Below are 9,619 nucleotides of genomic sequence, written 5' to 3' on the forward strand. Positions count from 1 at the left end.
TGAGGAATGGATGTGTTATGACCGTGTTAAAGAAAGGGGAAAGAAAAAAATGGAGGTAAGGGTTCATTTTCTGATGTTTTCCCCTCTTCAGATGCCCTTGGGTCTAGTTAAGACTACAAAAGTGGGGCAGTTTTAGTGTTGGGCAAGGGTAGTAAATACAGCATCTGGAAAAAATTAGTCTGTTGCTGCCCAGGGGTGAGAGCGAAAAGGATCAGGGTTCAGAGAGAGGGGGAGGGGGGGGCTGAGTTGGGACCTTGCATGCCATTAGAGGGCTTATATGTTTGATCCATGTACCGTTTGTGACCATTTAAACTAAGAGGTGAACTTGCCCCAATAGCTTTTCTTAACTCTCTGATTTACGCATTTGTTCTTATTAAGATGTTTAAGGTAAACTTTAGTTTGACTCTATTAGAAAGTAATGAAACACGGAAGTGTGATGCACCTATCTGGCTTTGAGCACTGGTGAATTCCATTAACCAAAACAAATACCACAATAGAACATATTTGATAAAGCACAGGTAAAAAATGTACAAGGTTGTTAATAAAATTTTATTGAAATAAAAGTGTATGAGATGTTAAGTAGGCTATATAAGTTATACACGATAAGGTTACAGCTGAGTGTAGTTAGTCCTCATTTGTGTAAAAAATGAGCAATGTCCAAACACGAGCAGAACAATGTGCAAAGTCCCAGAGGTATGCAACATGTAAGCTACATATGTGCAAATGTGCATAAATGTGCAAAAAACGAGTAGTGTATGAGTAGGGAGAATGCCACTGTGTGAGAGAACAAAGGGAAAATGATCATATAGTTTAGTTCTATGTGTAAATATTCTTTTATTGTGAAATAAGCTGATTAACTAAAGATTAATAGGCTGATTAACCCAATATTTGGGTAACTTTTGGTTAGTCTTGCATACGACTTATGATGCTAAAACAGTTGGCAGGCAGAGTTGAGTCCATTTTTAACTTTACCAAAAAATTATATAACATTAGAGCCATAATAAAGGACTGTACTGTTACTTTTGATACTTACGTACGTTCTTTTGAAAACAAGTGCATTTGTACTTTTACTCAAGTGTAAATGAGTGAAGGACTTACTTACTTTTACTATCTATTTTAACTGGAGTAATATTTAAATATTTTAGGATATCTCTATTTTATCTTTAATCTTTAACCTCATGGGGTAGATTTGTGCACTTCATCTACTACTGCCTTTGAGTGTGGTAAAGAAGACCTTATTGACTAAAGCCTGAGGCAAATTGAGCATCGCAGAGACCACCTGGCATGATGTGGTATTTCTAGTGACTAGAGGTTAGAGAAAAGCCTGTTATCCACCTGTGTCTCAATCATAAATCAGTCATAAATTAGGTTGCACTGTAGCTACTCCAGTACAGCAAGCACCAAAAGTAGAATATACTGTTACTTAACGACCCAGTGTATGTCAAAAAAACCTTTATGAAATGGAAGTAGAAGTGACTACAAATGAGTTTTTTTTTCCTTTAGACGAACAGGCAGTATATTTTTTGACTATGAAGCTTACTTATTGCATCCTAATTTTAAATTACTTGCTTACATCAACGAAAAACTAATTCAAGTTGCGATCATATACTAACATGCCTTTGTTTCAGGTACAATTGATTCATGTGGTCGGAAAGCTGCAAAATCATGCAAAGCCCGCTAGACTTGGGGTGCATCACCCACTAATCAAAGAACTGGAGGGCATTTCATGCATGTGTTCTGTAGCTGCAAAACCACAACTTCTTCTTCTCATACCACAGAAAAATCAGAACATATATCCCAGATTGTAAGGGCTGCTATCTCTGGGGAGACCATTAGGCAATGGGTAACTCAATGTGGTTGACACAGTACCTGTATTTCCTTCAGAGCTTTTTTTCAGCAGGCTGGTTGCTCCTTTTGCAAACTTGTCAAAGAGCAAAAATGAGGTCATGATCATGTTCTGATTTACCAGCAGTTCTGAAGTTTTTCAAGACAATAAAGTAAAAAAGATACCTTTAAATACATAAAATAGAAAAAAAATCATAAAAAGAAAAAAAAATACTAGCACTAAGATCCTTAAAATTATTGAAATTAGATATAAAATAAAAACAGTTTGATTATTTTGATTTTGAATCAAAATAAAACAGTTGAAAATATAAGAAACAAAATACAGTGCAGTCAGTTCGGTCGTAGCACAGTGCTCATTCAATAAATGCACAGCTAAACAGATGCATTTAAATGTGACTAATTTTTTAGCACATCTAATCTTTTCTGAAAGCTGGTTTCAACTGCGGGCAGCATAATGGCTAAAATCTGAGTGGTCTGTTAGGTTTATATTCAGTGAGAATATCTGCAATGTATTTAGGTCCTAGGCCATTAAGTGATTTATAAATGAGTAAAAGTACTTTAAAATCTATCTTAAATGTTACAGGAAGCCAGTGTAAAGACCTGAGGACTGGTGTGATGTGATCAGATTTTCTGGTTCTAGTTAGAATTCTGGCAGCAGCGATTTGGATAAGCTGTAGCTGTCTAATGGTCTTCTTGGGAAGGCCGATGAGGAGACCATTACAATAATCCACCCTGCTGGTGATAAATGGACAAGTATCTCCTGGTCTTGATTGAAAACAAAACATCTAATTCTTGCAGTGCTTTTAAGATGATACTGCTTTGACATGACCACTGAAACTAAGGTTCTGTCTCCAGAATCACCCCAAGACTTGACTTGATTTTTTGTTGTTTGACCCCTAGAGTGAAGGTATGCATTCACCTTTAGAGCTTCATCTTTGTTTTCAAATGCAATGACCTCAGTTTCCTCTTTGTTTAAGAGAAGAAAATTTAGGCACATCCAACTGTTAATTTCATCAATGCATTGGCAGAGGGAGTCAACTGGGCTGTAGTCATTTGGAGATAAGGCTACAGTAGGTAAATCTGGGTATCATCAGCATAGCTGTGATAGGCAATTTGGTTCTTTTTCAGCAATTTGGTTCTTTCTCAGATACTATACTATCATATTCATCTTGGCTACTTTTAGAATCAGAAAACAATTTCAAGATTTGGATTTGCCTCCTCACACAAAGGCAGCTGTGATTAAGTTTGATGCTGTCGACTGCTGTTGCTGATGTAAAAGAAATGACTGTTGAATCTGTCGTTGGTTTAAAAATATTTGATCCAAGCTGACCACCATTGTGGGTAAAGTCTTTTCCTTCCATGCAGTATGCCTATTAAGATTATTAAACCTTTAATTAAAGGCTTTGGCATACCCGCACTCTTACATTAATCATAGCAATGCAAGCTAATCACAGGCTCTTGCAGACAGAAGAGCAGGTAATGTTTTTTTTCAGAGGTTATTCCACTGTTTCCCAACATTGTGTGAGCAAAAGGTTAAAAAAAAAAATGCACTCAGCTAGCATCACATATCTTGGAGAAAGCATGTGATCAAGTGAATCTTAGCTCTTCCTGGTTGGGAGTTGTCTCCTGGATGGGAGAGTGCCCTTACAAGTGGAAATTGGCAATCAGAATTCAAAAAACAAAAATGAATAAAACGGGTTCTGCTTCCTTACCTGAGAACTGCATAAACTTTTAGATGTTACCGCCTTTGGGTGACCTGGATATGTAAGTGATGAGGACCAAAAATCAAGAAATTATACAGCATGTGGTGGCCAAGACTGGATAAAAAATTGAAGTTGTAAGTCAGATAGTTGCCTGGTTCCTTTGTTGGCAGTAGTTTCGCCTCAGAAATGTCCAAAGACTGACCAACAAGAATTTTTCATGGTTTCGTATATTCACTCGAAATGGAATGAGGTACAACCCATGGTAACATTCTCAACAGCTAACACTATATTTTAGATAATGGGGATGTGATCCAGTCAGCTCCCAAAGGACCATGTCTTGATATAAGGGTCAATGTGAAAGTGGAGAAAAAAGAAAGACCCTATCCTTTTGGTGTAAAAGTGGTTACAGGTATCTCATTGGTTCTTGTTTATTATTTATATTTCCTAGAAATAACTAATATTTCAGCTAGAGTATAGGATGCTCCTAAAAGGGTATGCTTTATGCATTCAGGCATAAAATGGCATTAATTATCCTAGCTGGTAAAGCCTGATTGCATAAATGATGCATTTCCATTTATTATGTTCCTTTACATCTGTGTATCGTTTTTCTGAAATAAATAGTTTAATGACTCATGCTTGTATCCTCTTCAAAAGTTCTTTTTACATGACACCCCAATGCATCTGCCAATATTCCTGCTTTACATGCTGTAGTGTATATATTGTACGTGTCTACTTCCTGAATGTGTGGAGTCAGTGCTTGAGACTCAGTATGTGTGTGAAAGAGATAAGGAGAACAACGAGTTAAGTAAGAGTGTGTGATTGCAGTACTGCAGCACTGTAGGGCTCTTTGTTTAAGGGCCTTGTTTGAGGGATGGTCTTTGCATTCTCAGCAGGAAGTTATGATCAGCACACTTGGCAACAGATTCCTACCATCTGGCTTATGGCTTATCAGTCTAACAACATGGCTTTGTGTGTTCAAGTCATATGCAAGTCACCAGGCCCAGAAGCAAACTCTCCCCTCTAACCCAAGACATAAGACCAGTTGAGACCAGCCAACTACACAAGTTACTCACTCAGTGTGTACCAATCACTAGTGGCATTCATGTTGGACTTCATGTTGTGTGGTTTTGGCTGGGTAAAAAGAGCTCTGAGACTCATAAAATCCCAAAACCCCCTGACTTATTCTGAAGGAGCAAAACAACTCCGATTTCTATCTGTGCTCATCCATCAGTCATATAGATGTATATCTCCGCTCATATATCAGCAGCACAGAACCGCTCCTCCAGAAATTCCTCCAAAACAACCCCTCACATGGTCGCCTGTAGTAAATAAAGATCTCAGCACACAAACACTCTGCCTGGTTTTGTCTCATAAAATATCCTCTGCTTGTCTATAGCACTCAAACCCCCTTCTCTCCATACATATGGTTTAACAGACAGGAAGTCTTCATAACCTGAACACGTGCTGGGCTTGAACAGCGCCCAGGGTACGGTAGCGATCTGGCAAGTCCTTTAACCATCTGCCCCTCCTTTTCAGCCCCTCTTATGCATACTGCCTCCATTTCACTCTTGCTTTCCTTCTAACAATCTCCCCTCCATCCCCCATTCCACTGCTCTTCCACATCTTTCTCAGCACCACCCTGACCCTGGCATTTCACAGACTCTCCCTCAGAGACTGATGACCTCATCACTGGGCAGGAAGTTGGGAGGGGGTTCAAGTTCTCCTTGTGAAAGTAATCCCACACTTCCCTAAATATTTCATATGGAGAGAGAGAGAGTTGGGGGGGGGGGGATAAGTGTTGCAGAGGCCCCAAGTATACTTGTTTTTTGCTTCTGCCACATCATCAGCACTTGGATGAATTAGTTCTCTCATTTTTTCCTTTATTAATAAAAAATAAGTGGTTTGAGTAGTTCAAAATAAGCAGTATTACTGAAGCCAAATGCATTTACTGGAAGTAAATGTGTCAGTTAGAGATAATTTGCATGGTCTATGAAAGCTTCAGTAAAAGTAGAATGATTAAAAAGACCCTTTAGCTCAGCACCAGCATGGCGTGATGAAGTAATGGATCATTACTCCCCCACAAGTGCAGTTCAATAGGCGTCATAATCATCACGGTGCTGGAGCAGTGTGCATGCTAAAACAAGTCTCCGATGAGAAAAACAGAGAGAAATTGAGTTCAGTTCAGTGCACTGAACGTTTTATCTTTGTCTTCCCACCTGGAAAAAAAAAGCGATGAGTCAAACATTTAGTTGACGCACAAGCAACCCCAAGCCAGCTGTTTTTCTTTAGTCTCAAGCACACCTCTCTGGACTGGAGGTGATTAACAAAAAAAGGAGTAGAGGTTCTCACAGGCCTACATGTCCCTAGAGATCTAATTGTAAAAAAGAAAAAACATGCAGCTACACACAAAATACATACAGTCCTACACAGTAACACACGCAGATAGCTTGGAAGGAAGAAGAAATTTTAAGACAGAGCCTGGAAGAGATCGTTCCTTGGCAAATTGAATGGAATCTAATTTGAGAGGGACTGAGTGCAGCCCCTGACTCAAATGTTAATCTTTACCAGACGGTCATGTGAGCTACAGTTTATCATGAACTCAACTATGATGACTTATTCCTTGTGATTCCATACTGATGCTGTACAGATTACTGTCGAGATTATTTTCCAAGTCGAAAGGACAAAGAGCCTTCAGGGGAAGAGCTGGAGAAAAGTTATTTACTTTTTACTATACATACCACAGTTCTGAATTCTGATTGGTCGGGAGCGTGGGTTACGTTCTCTAACAGCAGTTGAAGAGATGAAGAATAGTTTTTAGCGGCAAGACTCATTATAATATCTTACTACAGTAACATAAATATAACTGTAATCATAAATATAACTAATACTTTGGGTTTGTTAAAATTCCCCTCCTTTCTCTGGTTCATGTAACATCCTACAATATCATTAGTCATTATTTTTGAACACGTACATTTTGTTTAAAATCTTAAACACTATTATCATGAACAATGGCTTAATGAAAGCTGACAGAGTATGATATCCAGAGGATGAAAGATATTATTGATTTAAACCTATTTTCCAGCCACTCCGGAGATAGACAGTCGTGTTCTGAGATGGATTGATGAGACATGAGACATCTGGTCCCAAGATCCTCAGGCAGTCTTTTCCACCCAAACACTCACCCAAAAGCTTTTCATGCACAAGCCAACTAAGCAAAATACAAGACAGACACACCTGCCCTGATTTTAGAGATGAAGCAACAGGTCTTTGAATATTTCTGTCGACACTGCATAAAGAAGTGTACTTTCTCTCCTCTTATGTCTGTATTTGTCTCTCTCCTGCTCTCTCTGTCTCTCCATGTTAAGCTGGGCCACTCCTGCCAAACACGAAACGAAAGAAAAAAAAAAAACACTGCAGGAAAATCTATCTCCTTCTCACTCTCTCTTTCTCTCAGTCCGTGTTTTCTTGTATAGTTATCCATGTGGGCGGTGACATGTGATTTGTAATCAGTAACTACATCCAAGTTGAATCTTAAACTAAGTACTATTTTCCACATGAAAGCCTGGGTGTTTATGACTGCTAGCCAAATGTGTCCAAGGTTAAAACTGTCACATGTTGCTATCATTACAACAACAGTCAGTTCCCAGTGTGAGATAAATACATGGCCACACACACTCACTCAGAGATAAAGGTATGCCTGTGTACTAGGAAGGCAACAGGAATCTGGTGTACAGCTTATTGACACAAAACTCCCAAGAATGGCTTCTATGCTTTAGAAATACTAAGTTTATTCTATAAACCGCTGAAACAAATACATACATGTATTTTATATACATACAAATTTTGTAAAGTCGAAAGGACAAAGAATGAGATCTATAAAAGAGCATGGCTCAATTAGCCATATGTTCATTGTGTTAATGGCCAATCTCAGTGTCATCGCAGCACATAAAGACTTTCTTTGTTAAAAGAAAAAGAGAAAACTTCCTTGTGTGTGGGTAGAGCTACAAATGTCAAGGCGCACTTTTCTTTCTTTTTTTTTAACACTCTTTCCGCCCAAAAACTTGGCTTCCACTGTGCAGTTATTCATGCTAGAGTGGTGAATTAAAGCTTTAAAAATATGTATTAATCAAAAAACTGGATGAAAGATAAATGGTAAAAAAAAAAAAAAAACATCAACAAAGAGAACATTGAGTAGGGCTACTTGCAGTCATATGTACCCTTGGGGTTAATAAAATGCTTTTTAGGACATGGTATGAGAGCTTGGCTAATTGCATACAAATGACTGTTCAGGAAAATAATAATGTTAAATTATTAACTAAAAGAAAAAAAAACCTCGACCACAGTTTCACCTCTACGGTCAAAAAGAGTTTAAGCGGAAATAAGAAAGTTCTAAATGTGAGGATCAAAAAAAGAACAAGAGCGACACTTTTGAAGATCAAAAATTTATGTGGTCGGACAAATATGGTTGATACGTGCACATGTGCATGTCAGTCGATGTTTGTCGATGTGTGCGCATGTGAAACAGGAAGAGAGGCAGGTTAGGGGTATCCAGTTGATCATATTGTCTCCTTAAAGGTTTTTCGTTTTCGAGAACGGAAATCCATGAGGCTGTGAGAAAAGAAAGGAAGAGGCAATAGTTTCAGGTCTGTTTGCAATAATTAAAATGCCTGGCTCAGCTGGAGAGCCCAACGCATGTGTGTGACTGCACGCATGCCTTCATGTGTGTGTTTGTTTGTTAGTGCCTGTGCGTATTTGTGTTTATACATGTGTGTGTGTGTGTGTGTGTGTGTGTGTGTGTGTTTGCCAGAGCAGGTCTGGTTCCCATTAGACTAAAGGTTCAGGGATTGGTATGCTTTGAGAAGGCAGACTGATCCCATAAGAGAGAAGAAACAGGCTGAAGTCACTCCACCCATTTCGAAAGGGTTGATAGAAAGTCAGCTGGAAAAGCTCACGCTCTTGTTCTTGTTTGCTTGGAAAGACGTGAATCCTAAACTCAGAGTGTTTATGTATGAGCACTGTTTGGATTAAAATGGAGAAAGAGTCACCTAAAGAGGATATGTGCTCTGATGGATGTGCCATTCTCTTCTGAACCTTGCACCCCTATTAATTGCCTATGTTGTGTATAATGTGCAAGTACAGACAGGTTTTTGAGTCATATAGGCTTGGTGCTTACCAAACGATTACAGTGAGCCTCAAGCACAGACAGACTATTAATCACACTGCAGTAAGGCAATTAATGAAATCAGTACGGATCAAAATAAAGCTGCACATATAATATATGATTGAGTCATACTTGTATACAACAGCATATATTCAGTCCATTTAGTCTGTGAGCTTGTTCGCCCCTCCTTCTTGTCAGTGCTCTGAGACAAACCAGAGCCAAAGTCAGACTCATCTCATCTCTCGCTCTCGCTCTCTTTCTCCCTCTTTTTGATTGCAGGCAGTAAAGTGCGAGGAGTGCTGTGAGCCGCACACATGCTGGCTCTAATGGCACACGTTTGAAGTAGCTGAACGCTGACACCGTCGTAGCTGTAAAGCCTCTCAGCAAGCTCTGAGACACTGCAAGCTGAGAGGACACCTGGGGAAAGCTCTCTGTGAACGTCTAATGCATTTACCCCTACCACCACTCCCACACCACCACCACCACCACTTTCAACATTGTGTAGAGAAAGAAAGATGGAGGGACTCTGTGTCTCCGTTCACTTGACCCAAGGGGCGGCTGATTTATAGAACCAGAGTACTCCGCTCCAGCTTTCCTGGAATCTCAAGCTTATTCAAGGAGCTTGAGGAACTGGATAGGGACCCGTCGGGAGACTGTGGTCCGAGGACAGGGAACGGGCCATATTTCACTGAAGCCATTAAATCAATTGACTTCCAAATGAAAAAGAGTTGGAGGTCTTTTTGCCTTCCCAATAGTCTTGTGCATTTGAGTTACATACCCTTTCGAAAGATTCATTTTCCTCACCATGTTAAGCTCTGGAGAGTTAAAAGACTGTTACATGATAGCAGAGGACCTGAGTGCACCCTCATGCCTCTGGCATTGACCCACGGCACAGCAGGAGAGTAGAGGG

At 39.5% G+C, this 9,619-nt stretch overlaps 1 long non-coding RNA gene across 1 annotated transcript in view; it reads left to right on the plus strand.

Annotated features, from left to right (window-relative positions):
• LOC128519182 (uncharacterized) overlaps nt 1-9,619 on the plus strand; it is a 51,383-nt gene extending 41,764 nt beyond the window's left edge. The window contains exon 3 of the long non-coding RNA XR_008357836.1: nt 8,989-9,619. This is a non-coding gene — a long non-coding RNA (uncharacterized LOC128519182). The remainder of the gene's footprint in view (nt 1-8,988) is intronic.

Source organism: Clarias gariepinus, chromosome 3 (assembly GCF_024256425.1).
Source record: "Clarias gariepinus isolate MV-2021 ecotype Netherlands chromosome 3, CGAR_prim_01v2, whole genome shotgun sequence".
NCBI lineage: Eukaryota > Metazoa > Chordata > Actinopteri > Siluriformes > Clariidae > Clarias > Clarias gariepinus.